At 33.4% G+C, this 19,689-nt stretch overlaps 1 long non-coding RNA gene across 1 annotated transcript in view; it reads right to left on the bottom strand.

Moving 5' to 3' along the window:
- Window positions 1-14,938: 14,938 nt before the first annotated feature.
- LOC134691414 (uncharacterized) overlaps window positions 14,939-19,689 on the bottom strand; it is a 28,085-nt gene continuing 23,334 nt past the window's right edge. Inside the window, exons 3-4 of the long non-coding RNA XR_010102129.1 lie at window positions 17,936-18,033; window positions 14,939-15,004 (exon numbers count right to left, since the gene is read on the bottom strand). This is a non-coding gene — a long non-coding RNA (uncharacterized LOC134691414). The remainder of the gene's footprint in view (window positions 15,005-17,935; window positions 18,034-19,689) is intronic.

Raw genomic sequence — 19,689 nt, 5'->3', positions numbered from 1 at the left:
GGTTGTTGTGGTTTGTTTATTTACTTGGAGCAGTCAGGTATTTGTGGTTGGTGTGGTTTGTCCATTTACTCAGAGCAGTCAGGTGTTTGTGGTTGGTGTGGTTTGTCTATTTACTCGGAGTAGTCAGGTATTTGTGGTTGGTGTGGTTTGTCTATTTACTCTGAGTAGTCAGGTGTTTGTGGTTAATGTTCATACTGTCATGTTTTGAAGTGACTTATAGTTGTGTTAAGTTATTTAAAGTACATGTTTTATACTGTTTATGTTCAACTGTCAGGTTTTGAAGTAGCATGCAATTGTATTTCATTCTATTAGTGTTTTATACTGTTTATGTTCAACTGTCAGGTTTTGAAGTAGCATGCAATTGTATTTCATTCTATTAGTGTTTTATACTGTTTATGTTCAACTGTCAGGTTTTGAAGTAACATGTGATTGTATTTCATTCTATTCGTGTTTTATACTGTTTATGTTCAACTGTCAGGTTTTGAAGTACCATGCAATTGTATTTCATTCTATTAGTGTTTTATACTGTTTATGTTCAACTGTCAGGTTTTGAAGTACCATGCAATTGTATTTCATTCTATTCGTGTTTTATACTGTTTATGTTCAACTGTCAGGTTTTGAAGTACCATGCAATTGTATTTCATTCTATTAGTGTTTTATACTGTTTATGTTCAACTGTCAGGTTTTGAAGTACCATGCAATTGTATTTCATTCTATTCGTGTTTTATACTGTTTATGTCCAACTTTCAGGTTTTGAAATACCATGTAATTGTATTTCATTCTATTAGTGTTTTATACTGTTTATGTTCAACTATCAGGTTTTGAAGTACCATGCAATTGTATTTCATTCTATTAGTATTTTATACTGTTTATACTAAACTAACAGGTTTTGAAGTAACATACAATTGTATTTCATTCTACTAGTGTTTTATACTGTCTTAATATGTTCAACTGTCAGGTTTTGAAGTAACATGCAATTGTATTTCATTCTATTACAACTTGCAGTATTTTGAAGTAACATGTAGTTATGTAATTTATATTGCTTAAGTAAGATCTGCTATGTTCTGAAGTTATCTATTGTTGTATGTTTTTTTACTGTACATAATTAATTTGCTCTAGTGCTAATTTAGATGAAACTACTGTACCTAATGAGACATAATATTACTTACATCTTGATAATCAATGTCTGCTTTATTCTCTAGGCATGTTTTCACATTGTTTACATTTCCAGTCCTAGCATCTGTAAGCAGTTTCTGTAAGTAAAACATAGATTTTACACTGAATATATTGCAATGAAAAATGAATGAAATAACTGTTAAATAAAGCAATAATTATTTATTCTCCTGCATGGCAAATGACTATATTAATCTGGGGAATCCTTACCTCAAATAACATTCAGGCAGAAAGGACATGTTCCGATTATCAGGTTGGCTACATATTGACATTGTTAAGTATCAGCTGTGAGTCACAATATGAAGCTTTTTTCATGGGAGCACAGCGATTGATTCAGAGGCTGAAAATCGAATTATTGGATAGTATTTGTGTATTCTGCATTATAGAAACAAGTGCTTTCTTTGTTTCACCAGCAAACTGGAAAATGACTTGATAAGTCGGGTCAAACTTATCAAAGTCGGTTCATTCATTATGCATTGTTATATTATTGGTGATATGTAGTTGTATTTGTCATTCATTAACACATTTAGTTGTCCCCTTGGTACTTTCTCATCATTTTCTTACTCATTTTATATCAGATAGAAGAAATACCACCATGCTTACTTAATGATAAAATTATATATGTAGACTGAATAAAAAGAGATGTTGATGATAAAACAAAGAGACAGTAACCTAACAAGAAAGCTAGACAAAGTGATGCCTCCACACTCCACTCTGAAGTAATTGTATTAAAACAAAGTCAATGTAGGACTTTCCTTGAGATATTATTGTGTCTGGGAGACACAAATTATCACATACATGTATTTTTGGTAAGAAAATGGAAATAAAAGGTCACATAAAATATTGTTTAAACTAAACACAAGACAATTGGACTTGAAAAGTAAATCTTACCATATTCCAATTTTCCATTATAACCTAAAAATAGAAAATAAAAACTATATGTAGTTATCATTGAGTTATAATTGTTAATGCCAGTTGAAAATACATGATTCTTATGGACTTGTGAATTACTGACTTAATATTTTCAGATATGAATCTAATCCAAATACATGAAATACTAACATCTAAAAGACTATGTCAACTTTTCTGGAATATTTTGTGTCACTCACCTGGTGAAAATATCGCTTGTTTGCTTACTACGATTCTTATATGGGCATATTAGTTACTCTTTGTGTTGCTGATAATTTTTGCAATTTACATATTTAACCTAACTCCTAAAGGTTTTTAGTTAACAGCCGAAACTGCAAACATGAGTGCATACGCTAAAATTTCTCGCCTACTTTACTGACCATTTATGTTGATATTCCTAAATATAAAGTTTCTCTACAAGTATCACATAAACCTAATATGATCAAATCAAAAATTAGGTCAAGGTTAGATCATGTTAGATAAACAAAACCAGAAATACATGTACACCTTATAATTCTTCCATACACCAAATATAGTTGATCTTTTGCTAGTAGTTTACAAGAAACAGACCAAATCATTAAAATTCTATATTGACCAAAGAACCATGAAAATTAGGTAAAGGTCAGATGATCCTTGTCAGACAGACATGTACACCTTACAATCATTCCATGGATCAAATATAGTTGACCTATTGCATATATAGTATTTAAGAAACAAACTAAACAAGGAAAACATCATAATGACCAATGAACCATGAAAATGAGGTCAAGGTCAGATGACAACTAGCAGTTGGACATGTACACCTTACAATCATTCCATGCACCAAATGCTTATTTCTGAGATATGGACTTGACCAAAAAACTTAACCTTGTCCAATAATCTGTTAAATGAGGTCAAGGTCAATTGAAAACTGTCCGACAGGCATGAGGATAAAAGTCACAGGCAAAAACCTATAAAATCAATATTACAGGGGCAATAACTCCAAAACTGGAAAATCTGAGTAAAAAGATTGTCAAGCTGATCGTATTATAGTTTGTAAACACTTTTTACCTATAGCTAGCTCCTTTTTTTTAAATAACAGGCAAAAAGGGGAAAAAGTATCTTTCAGGGGCAATAACTCAAAAACACAGGTTGACATATTTTTTTCAACATTTTCAGAGTAATAAAATCTTGTCAATTGATCATTTTTGTAATTTACACTTCTAACCTAGCTCCTACTTGTTTATCAATAACAGCAAAACACTTCAAACAATGATTTTTCAGGTACAATAACTCTATAAAACAAGGTGACAGATTTTTCTCCAAGTTATAACTTTAAAAAACAAATTCTCGTCTGTTCTAGCAAACTTTCACAAAGTTTAAGTTGTTTACTTTAAAAATTTAGATCATGGATGATGATTAATTGTGTTTTTGAGGTTATCAGATATACCACACGTTGCTACAGTCCAGCTATCGCGGATTCACCAAAGCACGCGATTCCACGATGGATATTAATTAAAGATCGTGGATTTCCGTGATGGACGCATTTAAAAGATCGCGACCTTTTACCTAAACTAGAGGCTCTCAAGAGCCGGTGTCGCTCACCTTGGTGTATGTGCATATTAAACAATGGACACAGATAAATTCATAACAAAATTGTGTTTTGATGATGGTGATGTGTTTATAGATTTTACTTTACCGAACATTCTTGTTGCTACAATTATCTCTATCTGTTATGAACTTGGCGCAGTAATTAGAGTGGAAAATATTTTCTAAAAATCTACAAAAATTTATGAAAAATGTAAAAAATTGACTATAAAGGGCAATAACTCCTAAAGGGGTCAACTGACCGTATCGGTCGTGTTGACTTATTTGTAAATCTTACTTTGCTGAACATTATTGCTGTTCACTGTTTATCTCTATCTATAATATTATTCAAGATAATAACCAAAAACAGCAAAATTTCCTTAAAATTACCAATTCAGGCAGGGGTGTGGAAATATTTGTTGTGAGCACTTGTCCCCGGGCAAGTGAAACCTAACATTTTACTTGTCCGGAAAAAGATTTACTTGCCCTGATGATACCAATAAATATTGAAGTATTTCTTGTTAGCTAATATATGATTTTTACTTAGCACTGTTGTGCATCACAAACAAATGCATCTATTTGTTTATATGTGTAAAAAATTAGGAAAGTAGGAAATTGGTTAACATCAATGGGACAGAAACCTAACAGCAAACCAACCAATGAAATGACTTGTAAACGACAATTTTGCAGCAGTTTTTGAATAAAAATTGTAGCCAGTAGGTACATATACTAACTTTGAGGACAGTGATTGATAAAAATGTACGCTAATTGATAGATAAACCATTGATTTTGTGGTGTTTCTCTCAACTGACACACTTGTATTTTTCTTGATTATTCATTATTGTCTTGATGGGCAATTAAAGCGTCCCTTTTATTTTCAACTTAGACAACAAATAATGTTGACCTTACATCTATAAATAAGACTTCATCTATAAATAAGACAAAAACTTTAATTTATTTTCCGAATTTCCAAAGACAGCCAGGGGCAATCTGATATCCACGATGTCTGAAATTCTTGCTTCCGTTTTTTTTTTTTTATTAAATACTATGTGTCCTCCATTTGCATTTAAGGTTTTCTACTCGACTCATGACTCTTTTTGTCTTGCTTGTTCACCTTTTTATTAAGTATTAACCAATCTGAATCTCGATACAAAATTTAAAGAAATGACACTTCAGGTAAATGATGGATAAAACCTAATCGACGATCCCGGGTAAATGGACAAAGCCAATGCACTGTTACGCGACTCAGGTTCGCATACTTATTTTTATTTATTTTGGTAATCGATCTATTTCCGTCATGTAATATTTTTATCGTCATGAACATTGATGTTTTTACTTGCTGAACATTGGTTTCTATAAATTAAACATCTTTAGACGTTTTGAAATTAATTTTATGTTTTTGTTGGATTTGAACTTTGTCTTGTATTTTTTACTTGTCCACAGGCAACCAAGACACAAAAAATTACTTGTCCGGTTGTTCAAATGTACGAGTCGGGCGAGTCGGGCATAGCATTTCCACACCTCTGCAGGGGCAGCAACCATACAACGGGTTGTTAGATTCATCTGAAATTTTCAAGGCAGATAGATCTTGACCTGATAAACAATTTAACTCTATCAGATTTGCTCTTAATGCTTTGGTTTTTTGAGTTATAAGCCAAAAACTGCATTTTACCCCTATTATCTATTTTTAGCCATGGCGGCCATCTTGGTTGGTTGACCGGGTCACCAGACACATTTTTTAAACTAGATACCCCAATGATGATTGTGGCCAAGTTTGGTTTAATTTAGCCCAGTAGTTTCAGATGAGAAGATTTTTGTAAAAGATTACTCAGATTTACAAAAAATGGTTAAAAATTTACTATAAAGGGCAATAACTCCTAAAGGGGTCAACTGACCATTTCAGTTGTGTTGACTTATTTATAAATTTATTTTGCTGAACATTATTGCTGTTTACAATTAATCTCTATCTATAATATTATTCAAGATAATAACCAAAAACAGCAAAATTTCCTTAAAATTACCAATTCAGGGGCAGCAACCCAACAACGGGTTGTTCGATTCATCTGAAATTTTCAGGGCTGATAGATCTTGACCTGATAATCAATTAAACCGCTGTCAGATTTGCTCTTAATGCTTTGGTTTCTGATTTATAAGCCAAAAACTGCATTTTACCCCTATGTTCTATTTTTAGCCATGGCGGCCATCTGGGTTAGTTGACCGGGTCACCGGACACAATTTTTAAACTAGATACCCCAATGATGATTGTGGCCAAGTTTGGTTTAATTTAGCCCAGTAGTTTTAGAGGAGAAGATTTTTGTAAAAGCTAACGACAGACGACGACGGACGACGGACGCCAAGTGATGAGAAAAGCTCACTTGGCCCTATGGGCCAGGTGAGCTAATAATATCCAAATCTGGTCCGCGAAGTCCACGATGACGGTTGATTTACAGGATAAAACAATTCCTTTAGTGATGCTACATTTTGTAGCTGATACAATGTAAGCTGTCTTAATGTGAGTGCAATGAGATAAGACAACGAGGTGTAATTGGGTCTACCTGCAGAATAATAACAAATAAATGTTTTAAAGGGGTTTTTTTATTCATTAAGCAAATGCATGATATGTGATTACTAAATACTTTTTATTCTGAATTAAGATAAAATATTTTGATTTCATCCTCCCGAAAAAAAGCTTTAATTTGTTTATCAAATTTGAAACACGCTACCTTTGTCATACCTTTATTTGGATCTTATTGTGAGTTCAATAGGTAAGCAACAAGATCTAACTGGGTGTACATTTAGAATAAAAAATACATTTGTTTTTTTTAAGGCTTACGCATTCATAAAAATATGTATGATATGATAACTCATTTCTTTTTATTCTGATCAAAAAAAATATTTTAATTTAATCCTCAAATTAAAAGTGGTAAATTGTTTAATAAATTTAATAAAACATGTTACCTTTTTTGTACCCCAATTTGGAAGTTACAAATATTACAATGCCTGTCAATCATTACCCCAATAAAGGTTAATAAACGCATGACCTGCGTCGGCCAACAGAAACCTGCTGTTATAAACAAGTACGTGTCCGGTTTATATTTCAATACCGACCGTACAAGGGCTGTATAGCCAGTCAAGGTCGTTAAAAACTTCCATTTGTTGTATATTTTAACAGGTAAACAGAAGTTAGTTAACAGAAATTGATAGGTGTTTTTATTAAATTGTTGAACGATAGTTTAAACCAAGCTTCACATGTTCTTAATTGAGTCTTTTATGCAAACATTTATTTCAGGAGGATAATACGGCACTTGGATTGTCTGATTATTGTCTTTGATTTCGTTTGAATAAAGTACAAAGTTTAATCCATTTATACACTTTCAATCTGTTTGCAATAAAAACAAATGCTGGTTTTATTTGTTACAAAATTTTTAGCATTTTAATTCTATAATTATAAAAATATGACCAAATTATTAAACACAATCTTTTTTACTCATTTTGGACTGGTTTTAAGTTGTTTGTAAAATGTCCAGTGACAAATATCTCGTATATTGTCGGGCAATTTCTTTATGCAAAGTTGCTGGTAAGCGCGTTTATTTAATTAATTCCCCGGTCAATATACCAGTCTATAAATCCCTGGGACTGTTAGACAACAGGACAGTTATCAAATAGAGTTTTAATGGCATTTAGTATACATTCAACATCGAGCACTACAAGACATGGTTAAGACCCGGGTTTATACATGTACTTATATAATGCAAAGGACAGACTGTAAACTCGGATGCCTATTTTCTGCATTAATTAGTTCATGTCATTTTTGAAGATAACGGTTGGAACATTATGTAAATAATAAGAAAAAATGGTGGAAAACATGTTTGTCGTATGATTTGCAAAAAACTAAGCTTTATTAAACTTAGTGGGGTATATTGAAAATGCAGTGCTGGGCAAACAAAAAGACATAATTTGTAGTACTTAAGCATAGAGGAAAAGACAGAAGATGGACTGGGAGAAGAGCTTAGTTTATTGTATTTAATTTAATGCAACAATGTCAAATATCTTTTTGAAAGATTTGTGTGGTCCTTAAAAGGACCGTTGTAATCTTTGTGTAAACTGTATACACCTCAAAGGGCTTGAAGTCTAGCTCTTGATAATGGGGGTCAGCTTCTGGTGGATTGTTCTCAATCTGGACAGCAGCAAGTGCAGGTCTTTGCTTCTTAGGCTGCCGACGCAGCATCTCATTGACAGCATTGATGACATTCGTCCGGAAGATGTCTTCCTGACGGACCTCAGGGTACATCCTAACTGTGAATTGACGAATTATTTCTCGCCTGGCTGGGTCCAGTTCACGCTTGCCATGCTTCCCACCACCATTCCAGTTGTAGAAGTAGCGCAGGTTGTCCATGCTGTACAATTCTGGAAAAAAACTTTTTGTTAAGGCAGCCGCAAAATTACCAGAGCTCTTTGCTGAAACCTTGATTCTTGTCAGCTCCTCATTTGGAATGTTGTACAAGTCTGGTGTGGCAGATACCTGTTGGTCGTCTACAACTGTTCTATATATATATCAAAACAAATTTTCTCTTTCATCTTCACAACAATAGTATTCCAAAATAAATTTATTACTTCATTAGTTTTCTGTCAAACTGGATTTCCTATTCAAGGTCCGTATTGACTAAAATATGTATTTAACATGTTTAAAAGATGTTGATTTTAATCGATTGATTGAATTATGGTTGCTCGTTTAACCTTCAGGGACAAATATTAAATACATATTCTGCGAATGAAAAAAATACACTATTGAGACAATATATATGCAGGGTAATGGGAATTAAAGGCTAGATGTTTGAATTGGCGTGAAAATGAGAGTACATATGTATGTTGTTTGGTAAGAATTTACAACTGACCATCTATTGACACCTGCTATTTTCAAAAGGTTTCATATACTTCTCTTCCGATAAAGTTATTTGCAAAAGGAAATTTTCTTTCAGTTTCGTCATTTAATAAATAAGAGAATGATTATCTTTGTAAAAAAGTAAGTTGTATAAGAAGCGTAAAGATCGAATTAATAAAAAAAATAAAAATTAAATAAATTCCGACACAGATGTGTACAAGAATTTAAACGATTTCAATTTAAAAAATGGTAAGTAAATTCTGCCAAAAATAAATCTGTATTTCATATGTGTTGCCAATTGTTACATTTACAGGTATTTATAATATATATTCCTACAACCGTGAGAATTTATTTTGGAAATTGTTTACGATGACATATTCGGGTATTGATCAGCTGAATACCTGTACATCTACATTTACCTGGTTGAAATCCGTTGACCAGTTCGTTTATTCCCGGGGGCAGTATAATGTCATTTGCTGGTATATTGTGCAACAGGGTTTTATGGCTTGATATTTTTCAAGTTTACTGATGTCCTTTTCGATTTTTTAAACATACATGCACCATACAATATTCAGTTACAACAAAACAAAAAGATTTTTCTCCACGGTAAAACAATTCACTTAAAAATCTCCAGATGTCAGCCTTTTTCGTACTATTACGTAGTAGTGTTTTTCAAAAATATGAACTGAATCATTTGTCAATTGACATAAAGACTAAATATTATGATATACTGTTCCCAGTAAAAACCTAAACAAAAACCATTCAACATTTCAATAAGCCCAATTTGTAAGACAAGTATCATTTTAATGATAAAATGAATATCACATTTTAAAAATTACGATTTTTTTTCTCTACAGTAACAATAAAAGAGGGGGGGGGTAGGATCTTTATCGGGACAACAGGATTTCAAGATTGACCCTTTCGGGATCGGAAAAATCTTTTTTCGAATTTCGGGATGTCAGGATTTAAATTTATTTAAATTCAGAACCACGGTACTTCGTCTTTTTAAGCCCAGGATTTTGGGACCAGGACCCCTCCTAACCCCCCTCATAAAATAAAAAAAAAAATAGTTGCAGGATTTTAAACTATTTTGTTGTTGATAATTAATAACTTGTAACATTAATGATTGTACGAATCTCAAACAATTTTCCATTTACAAATTTCTAAAGATAATGAGTTCAAAATCAGTGAACATAATGTAGCTCCTCCTTCTACATTCGATTATTACCTGAACACCCGCTCATTGGTTTAAACTTCTCGTATGACTTTTGTGTATTTTCCTGCAGGTATGCCTCACCACACAAATTAATGTAGCTCCTCCTTCCACAATCGATTATTACCTGATCACCTGTTCATTGGCTTTTTTTAGTATTTTCCTGGTATGCATTACCTTTCAGACAAAAGTACAAACGAAAGACCGCACAATGTCAATCAAACTTTATCTGAGCTTGAATAGTACTAACAACAGGACAAGAGGAGTAATTATCGGTCAATGTGATTTTAAATAACAATACACAACCAATAAACTGACAAATTTTCACTACCAGCTTTTACCGCCATAATTAATTCTCAAGCACATTCATTGTAACAAAAATTAAACATTATCGATAACATCAAATTCTGCGTTATTACAATATGTATATATTCTATTGATCTCCACGACTTCAGGTCCACGATAAAAAATTGACTTGTCCGCGACCATAATGGACTTTTCGCGGCATATTATCGGTAAAAAATGAATTTCCCCGTCGCGATAGTCCGCGTCTTTAGATGGACTTTGCGGGAATCATCTTGGCGCGAGTGTATCCTTAACATGAAGAAAAACACCCAATAAGGCCCAAAAATATATAGGTGGTGCTCCTGTCATTGGAGGGAACACAACACAGTTTTGTACACAAATATAGCGACACGAAACACGATCGGAAATTCATTTTAATAGATCTTAACATTTAGATACAAACCTGAAAATATCATGCGCCACACTGGCACTGACATTTTCCACTCTATGCGCCATTTCTCGTCAAAATGCACAATTTTTGCATGGAGCACAGCCTTCCCGATCACAGCAATAACTCAATCAAAGAGCTGAAAGCTCTGAAGAAAAATGACGCCACTGTCTCTAATATTGGGATAGTTTTTATGCAAGTCTTGATTTTCACATACCGTAATTAGTTTAACAATGCAACATGTATCGTGAGCATATAATTGATATTCGTATATGTGTGTGTGTGTGAAGTGAAGGTGACAACTGGCTGGTTTTTTAAGACAAATGAATAGGTCAAGACTAGCTGAATTGTACAAATAAATACCTTAGAAAGGCTTGTATATTTCTCACTGGTACATAGTCTGAATTTGGGTCCGTTCGCTTCCATTCACGTTTGCGCCCACTCATTTTCACCCCTTTCACTTTCACACCCTACATGTTCGCACCCAATCTTAATTGGTTTTGTGTTTAATAACTCTGTAAGCAAGTGTTTTCTTATAAGTATAATTGTTGTCATTGTCTCAAAATAAAGTGAGACAGCAATTTTTTTTTTGTGTTGAATAAATCTTAATCATATTTTGGATAAGGCCAGGATTTTTTAATTTGTTGGTTTACGGATCCGCCGACCCGATTTTGCCGATTTTCAAAATAAAAATAAAATCGAATTTTCAGGCTTTTTTTTATTCTCGCCGACCATAAAAAATGCATTATCCCTGAAAAATAATTAAAATATCCCTTTTTATGAAATGAAATGCATTAATCACTGACAGAAGTGATGACACTTTCTGTTGTGAAAAATGAAACTATCAGTTTACGTTTCTAAAAATAGACAAATCAATTATTAACGACCTTGAAATGTCGTTTGCGCAAATAATTTTGCGGAACAAAACCTGTGTTTAAAACCAATTACACAATAAGTTCGTTTCCCTTATTTGTCACCAGTCCGTAAGATGCATGTTCTCATATAAATAGACTTGTCCAAATGTGGACAGGTGGAAGTTTAAGACATCAAGTTAAAATACTGAATTTTAACAAATCATTTGATATTTTCTTGTTTTATAGATAATAAAAAAATATCGTCCATTTGGATAAAAAACGGGAATGCATGACAACAGATTATTTAACCTGATATTCTCGTTTTTCCAGTGGACGAGTCTATTACGTTTTTGACACGTGTGTTGAAACTTATTTTCGTACGACGTTTTTACTTTTTTTTTCTTTATCAGTTTTCGTGCTTATTATTTTTCACCATGTTTTGATTAAAAGCTAAGTCAAATAACAGACGTGAATCTGTTTTTCTTGTTTGTGAAATGACGATTTAATTTCGTCTTTGTCAGTGTACCCCCCTTTTTTTTACGGGAAATTATTAGACAATGTCATGCGATGTTTACAGCTGAGCAATAATATTTCATCAAACTAAAATTTAAGAACGATGAAAAAATAGTATGACAAACATATTATTAGAAAGGTGAAATATATTTTTATTTTGCATATCAGTTTTCTGTCTTGAAAGATTTTTTTTTTTTTTTTTTCCGACCGACCGACCCGACTTTTTCATTGAGAAAATCCGTAAACCAACAAATTAAAAAACCGTGGCCTAAGGTATTGCTAAAAATAATAATAATCCTTTCTAAATAAAGTGGTATTTTGTCAACGTTTCATTTTGTGTTGAATAACTCTTAATCATGTTATTGTTAGTGTATTGCTATAACTTGTTTCATTGACTTGTTTCAAAATGAAGTGAGATTCTGACTATGTTTGTTTCTGCGTGTTGAATAAATTTTATCATGTTTTGGTTATATTAGTGGATTGCTATATTTTGGTTTCTATGTTTTTATTGTTTCGTTGTTTCAGATCAATGGGACCAAGCTGTTAAAAACAATTATCTTTTGTGTTTTTTCCTTTAAAATCTTCAATGTTTTACTCATACCAAGCTATAAATACATTCAGTATTTACACCAAAGCAATTTAAAACAACAACCATGATTTTCCAATTATTCAACTTGAATTTGAATTAAAATTGGGCGAGAATGAGTGGAGTGTGAATGTGCGAACGTGTAGGGTGCGAAAATGTATTGGGCACAAACAGACCTGATACCACACAGTCTGAACCCCCCTTCTCCCACAAAATAGTAAGTAAATAATCTTTTTGTTACTGCTATCAAAGGTCTAATGAAACTCAGATAGTTTCAAACATTTGTCAAAGAATTCTAGTCAAACTGGCACCTAGTTAAATTGGCACCTGGACAAATCAGCACCTGGTTAAAATCGACACCTGATATAGTCAATTCGTCAACCATGTTAAATATATATTTTTAACAGTATTTTAAGCAATAGGGTAAAAATAAGAAAGGGGTTGCCAGAATTTTTTTCAGTATTTAAGCAAAAAGAGTTAAATACTAACTTTCACATTTTTGGGTGTTCATGTACATTTTGTATATATTTATTTTTCTCAACTAATGACTTTTTTGGTGTATTTTTAATGATATATATATATATATGAGTAGTCCAAATAATTATTACGTCTGGCAAGGCTTTTTTAATTTTATTCTGGAACACCTTCCTATGACCGCAAGGCTATGTTAAATTTTTTTCTGGGACGCCTAGGAAGGCGTCCCAGAAAAATAATAAAATAGCTATATAGCCTTGCCAGACGTCATAATTATTTGGACTTATACATGAGATATTGTGTATTTTTCTGCATTATTTTAACCAGTTGAGCATTTTACAGGATTGTTGGTTTAATGCTGTTTAAACTTTACTGAAAAACAAACACCTTAAATTTGCTTATTATTTGGCATGAAAGTTTGATTTATTGAAAGGGACTCATAGTTTTCCATTTTATTTTAATAATTGACTTGTTTTTACAATTACACAAATTGTCTAATTGTTAAAACAAAAGCTTTGGTAAGGGGTCATTGTTTACCTTTATACACTACATATTCACTTTCGTTTCGTGGTTTACCAAAATACACAACAACATATTCACTATGTACTTGGTAACAGTAATTAATTAATTGAATAGAAAATATTATAACAAATATTATTGGATGCCGAATTGACGTTGAATAGGTGCCGATTTGACTAGATGCCAATTTAACCAGGTACGAACTTGACTTGTACGTTTCAATTCCTCTGCGATCGTTTGCGGTATTTTCTTGAGAAAACCTATTTTTCATCATCAAAGAGAAGAAGAAACTGCTTTAAAATGATTCTGGAACGCTTCATGATTGTTAAAATAAGTTTAATTCACTCAAAAACAATTTTAAAACTTGTGATTAAACAGGAAGTTTCCAAAGCACGTGTAAAAGAAGAAATTAACCGGTGAGAGTGGAAATCCGTATATGACAGATATCCCTATAGTACGACTTTGAAAGTAAAACAGTTCAATCCTTTTGTAAAACAATCTTTAATATACCATTAACATTAATGTTTGAAGGGTCTTAAGCTTATTCAAACCATATAAGTCGGTATGAAACACCAAAACGGAATGAACAATAACCGATTACGTTTCGTAGTTTACAAATTCTAAAACTGGTTCCCGTCAAACTACAACACTTTGTTCGGGTGTAGTGTAATACAAGCAAAAACCAGTGTAAACTGGGTCCTGGCTGATTTAATACTACACAATGATGCATAATGATAACACAAGCAGATTCCAGTTTGTATGGAAAATAGGAAATACGAAACCAAGCGCGGTAGGCAGAGAAATGTAATGAAGTACAGGTCGGCAGTTATGGAACAATGACTGCGTCATTTTCCAAAAAAGGGTTGTCCGATTGGTTTGAAATTTTTGTTGCAGATAAATCTTTACATGCTTATCACTTTTATTTAGGTCACTTTTTGGTCCGGTGTTTTCAGAGAAGATCTCTGAAAAAGTTTACACTGGAAGAAAGACAGACAACCAACGCAAAGGGATGGCCAAAGCTCACATGGCCTTTTAGGCCAGCTGAGCTAAAAACTAAACTCAATAGCTTGTACACAGCTACTTTTGCATAGGTACTATTTCTGTACTAAAAATTTGTAGTACTGGGATCTACTTTTAATATTCAGTACTATTTTGTTACTCTAAAATTATTGTAATATTTAGGTACCTGTATTTTACAGTACTTTATTTGTACTTGAAATTTAGGTACAATAGATTTTTGGTTACTACCGTTACATTTTCAGCATTTTGAAAGTTTTTCTATTTCAAATCTCTTACAGTTATGATTTTCAAACATGGAATATTGTATTATTTCTGTACCAAAATATTTAGTACAAATCAAGTACTGTAAAATACAAGTACCTAAATATTACAATAGTTTTAAAGTAAAGAAATAGTACTGAATATTAAAAGTAAATTTCCAGTACTGCATTTTTTAGTACAGAAATTGTACCTATGCAAAAGTAGCTGTGTATATCTGATTACTTACCTAAATGTGGTATTCTACAAACAGGGTGTGATTTTTTCCTTCAAACACAAGAACATCAGTTACACTTCCACAGACCTAAAAATTTCAAAAGTTTTATTTACCAGCATTAAGACAATACTGAATTCATTAATTTCAAGCCTCTCTGAACTGTCAACAAATAAGCAAGGACATGATGGCAATCACATTAAACAATTGATCTGTTTACAATCTGATTATGTGCCTGTCGAGGAACCTGCAGTGTAGTGGTTGTTGTTGGAAGATGTATCCCCTGTCCATACCGAGGAACCTGTAGTGAAGTTGTTGTTGTTGGTAGCTGTATTCCCTCCTCTTCTTTGTTGTTATAGGCTGCTGATTTTCTCTTTTGAATTGTTCCACATTTTATCATATCAGTGCTTTTTATAGATTTTTATATTATAATATGGTATTGGTTTTGAGCAGTTTTGAAGGCTGTTGGGAGACCTGTAGTTGTTTATATATTTGTATTTAGGACTGGGGATAACTGTTTTACCATCATTTATACGATAACTCTTTAACTAAAGAACATTTGTGAGCACGCTCACATACCCCACGCCCCCACATTGACACTGGGCAAACAAAATCTCACCGAGTTTCTAATTTCAAAGACTAATAACTCCTACAATAGTCAACTGAGAAAAATTTCTAGAGGATATGCACATCTACATATTATGTCCTAATTATATACAAAGTTTCATGAAATTCTGTTGTGTGGTTTCAGAGGAGTTGCTATGACAAGAACAGGACTAAGGGATGGATGGACTGACTAACAGACTGATGGATGAGTAAAAAACAGTATACCCAACTGCCCAAAGGACCTTTGTTCCATAGGGTATAATTATTATATAATAAAATGATATAATATTATTTCCTTCATAAGACAATTTAGATAACATGTTATGTTATATTGTCTTTTGTTGGGACCATTTGACATGTTTCATTGATTGGTTACTGTCTCATTGACATATGACATAGTTCATTGATTGGTTACTGTCTCTCTGACATATGGGACCATTTTGACATGTTTCATTGATTGGTTTCTGTCTGATTGACATATGGGACCATTTTGACATGTTTCTTTGATTGGTTACTGTCTCATTGACACATGGGACCATTTTGACATGTTTCTTTGATTAGTTACTGTCTCATTGACATATGGGACCATTTTGACATGTGTCTTTGATTGGTTACTGTCTCATTGACATATGGGACCATTTTGACATGTTTCTTTGATTGGTTACTGTCTCATTGACATATGGGACCATTTTGACATGTTTCATTGATTGGTTACTGTCTCATTGACAGATGGGACCATTTTGACATGTTTCTTTGATTGGTTACTGTCTCATTGACATATGGGACTATTTTGACAGGATTCATTGATTGGTTTCTGTCTCATTGACATATGGGACGATTTGACAAGTTTCTTTGATTGGTTACTGTCTCATTGATATATGGAACCATTTTGACATAGTTCATTGATTGGTTACTGTCTCTCTGACATATGGGACCATTTTGACATGTTTCATTGATTGGTTTCTGTCTGATTGACATATGGGACCATGTTTACATGTTTCATTGATTGGTTACTGTGTGATTGACATATGGGACCATTTTGACATGTTTCATTGATAGGATACTGTCTTATTGACATATGGGACCATTTTGACATGTTTCATTGATTGGTTTCTGTCTCATTGACATATGGGACCGTTTCCACATGTTTCATTGATTGGTTACTGTCTCATTGACATATGGGACCATTTTGACATGTTTCATTGATTGGATACTGTCTTATTGACATATGGGATCATTTTGACATGTTTTATTGATTGGTTTCTGTCTGATTGACATATGGGACCATTTTGACATGTTTCTTTGATTGGTTACTGTCTCATTGACATATGGGACCATTTTGACATGTTTCATTGATTGGTTACTGTCTCATTGACATATGGGACCATTTTGACATGTTTCATTGATTGGATACTGTCTTATTGACATATCGGACCATGTTTACATGTTTCATTGATTGGTTACTGTGTGATTGACATATGGGACCATTTTGACATGTTTCATTGATTGGATACTGTCTTATTGACATATGGGACCATTTTGACATGTTTCATTGATTGGTTTCTGTCTCATTGACATATGGGACCATTTCTACATGTTTCATTGATTGGTTACTGTCTCATTGACATATGGGACCATTTTGACATGTTTCATTGATTGGATACTGTCTTATTGACATATGGGACCATTTTGACATGTTCATGACATATGGGACCATTTTGACATGTTTCATTGATTGGTTACTGTCTCATTGACATATGGGACCATTTTGACATGTTACACTGATAGGTTACTGTCTCATTGACATATGGGACCATTTTGACATGTTTCTTTGTGATTGGTTACTTTCTCATTGACATATGGGACCATTTCGACATGTTTCATTGATTGGTTACTGTCTAATTGACATATGGGACCATTTTGACATGTTTCATTGATTGGTTACTGTCTCATTGACATATATATGAGACCATTTTGACATGTTTATATGATTGGTTACTGTCTCATTGACATATATGTGACCATTTTGACATGTTTCATTTAGGAGATAACTGTATTGTATTTTAAGCTTAGACTGCATCAATTGGGGATTTGATGTTTACTGGTGACGCATTAGCGGAGACATTAAACGGGTATTTGCGACCATCAATTCCCAAATTGATGCCATCGGAGCTTAAAATACAATATTGTTATCTCCATGCTAATGAAACCGACAGAAAACAAGGTTAAAACATGTATTTAAAATCTGCGCTTGCCCCTACGTCCCATAGCATTGGCTTTTGTGTGTCTTGTTTAATGTTACAGTATTTATCCTTTTAGAGTTGAGACACTCTTACATTTCAAACAAATTTCAAATAAGTAAAATAGTCCTACATATAGTATGTATAGTTTACATATATATTAATGTACACTTACCTTAAATAGCAACTAGACGGCATAAGGTTCACATTGACTGGACGATTATCTAATTGACTGGACAAGGATCAAACAAATTCAAACAATAGATGTTCAATCTGGAAATATAAATGTTTCATTTCAATTAGAAAAAATAATAACACTTTATAATTGATTGATTGATTAATGTTTAATGTCACTTTCAACACAATTGTGCTATTTCATGGTGTTGGGAATTAAGAGTCCCTGGAGAGAACCACCAACCTTCAGTAGAAAAACTGACATTTCTTGTCAATTAAGATTGGAGTCAAGTGCTCCAGCCCCATGTAGGAACTGAACTCCCAACCTCAGTGTTGACAGGCTAGTGATACAGTACGTCGACTACTTAGACCAATCGGTCACCAAGGCCTCAAAATTTTATCATCTTTTGTTGAATACCATTTTGACCTGTCTCATTGATTGTTTGCTGTCTGTTTTATATATAGACCTCCTAGGGTTCTGACTAAGCATGCTAAGGACTGTTGAACCAGAGTCCAGGGAATCTATTGTTGAATACCATTTTGACCTGTCTCATTGATTGTTTGCTGTCTGTTTTATATATAGACCTCCTAGGGTTCTGACTAAGCATGCTAAGGACTGTTGAACCAGAGTCCAGGGAATCTATTGTTGAATACCATGTTGACCTGTCTCATTGATTGGTTGCTGTCTGTTTTATATATAGACCTCCTAGGGTTCTGACTAAGCATGCTAAGGACTGTTGAACCAGAGTCCAGGGAATCTATTGTTGAATACCATGTTGACCTGTCTCATTGATTGGTTGCTGTCTGTTTTATATATAGACCTCCTAGGGTTCTGACTAAGCATGCTAAGGACTGTTGAACCAGAGTCCAGGGAATCTATTGTTGAATACCATTTTGACCTGTCTCATTGATTGGTTGCTGTCTGTTTTACATAGACCTCCTAGGGTTCTGATTAAGCATGCTAAGGACTTTTGACGGGGAGTCCAGGGAATCTATTGTTGAATACCATGTTGACCTGTCTCATTGATTGGTTGCTGTCTGTTTTATATATAGACCTCCTAGGGTTCTGACTAAGCATGCTAAGGACTGTTGAACCGGAGTCCAGGGAATCTATTGTTGAATACCATTTTGACCTGTCTCATTGATTGGTTGCTGTCTGTTTTACATAGACCTCCTAGGGTTCTGATTAAGCATGCTAAGGACTTTTGAAGGGGAGTCCAGGGAATCTATTGTTGAATACCATGTTGACCTGTCTCATTGATTGGTTGCTGTCTGTTTTATATATAGACCTCCTAGGGTTCTGACTAAGCATGCTAAGGACTTTTGAAGGGGAGTCCAGGGAATCTATTGTTGAATACCATGTTGACCTGTCTCATTGATTGGTTGCTGTCTGTTTTATATATAGACCTCCTAGGGTTCTGACTAAGCATGCTAAGGACTTTTGAAGGGGAGTCGAGGGAATCTATTGTTGAATACCATTTAGACCTATTTCATTGATTGATTGTTGTCTGTTTTACATAGACCTCCTAGGGTTCTGATTAAGGGTGCTATAAACAGTTTCGTATACAAAAAACTAGGGGTTATTCCCAGACTAAAAATAACCATGGAGGGAAATCCCCTGTTTATTTAATTTACTTAATTGGTGAAAAAGTATCATGTTTTTTATATTTGATTGTAAAAATTAGTTAATTAGCTTTCAATTTAAACAGGTTGAATGATTGAAATAATTTAAAAAATTATATTAAATATTCATGT

The sequence above is a fragment of the Mytilus trossulus genome, chromosome 11 (assembly GCF_036588685.1).
Source record: "Mytilus trossulus isolate FHL-02 chromosome 11, PNRI_Mtr1.1.1.hap1, whole genome shotgun sequence".
Classification (NCBI taxonomy): Eukaryota; Metazoa; Mollusca; class Bivalvia; order Mytilida; family Mytilidae; genus Mytilus; species Mytilus trossulus.
The sequence above is the reverse complement of the archived record's forward strand: the minus strand, read 5'-3'. Positions and strand labels throughout refer to the sequence as shown.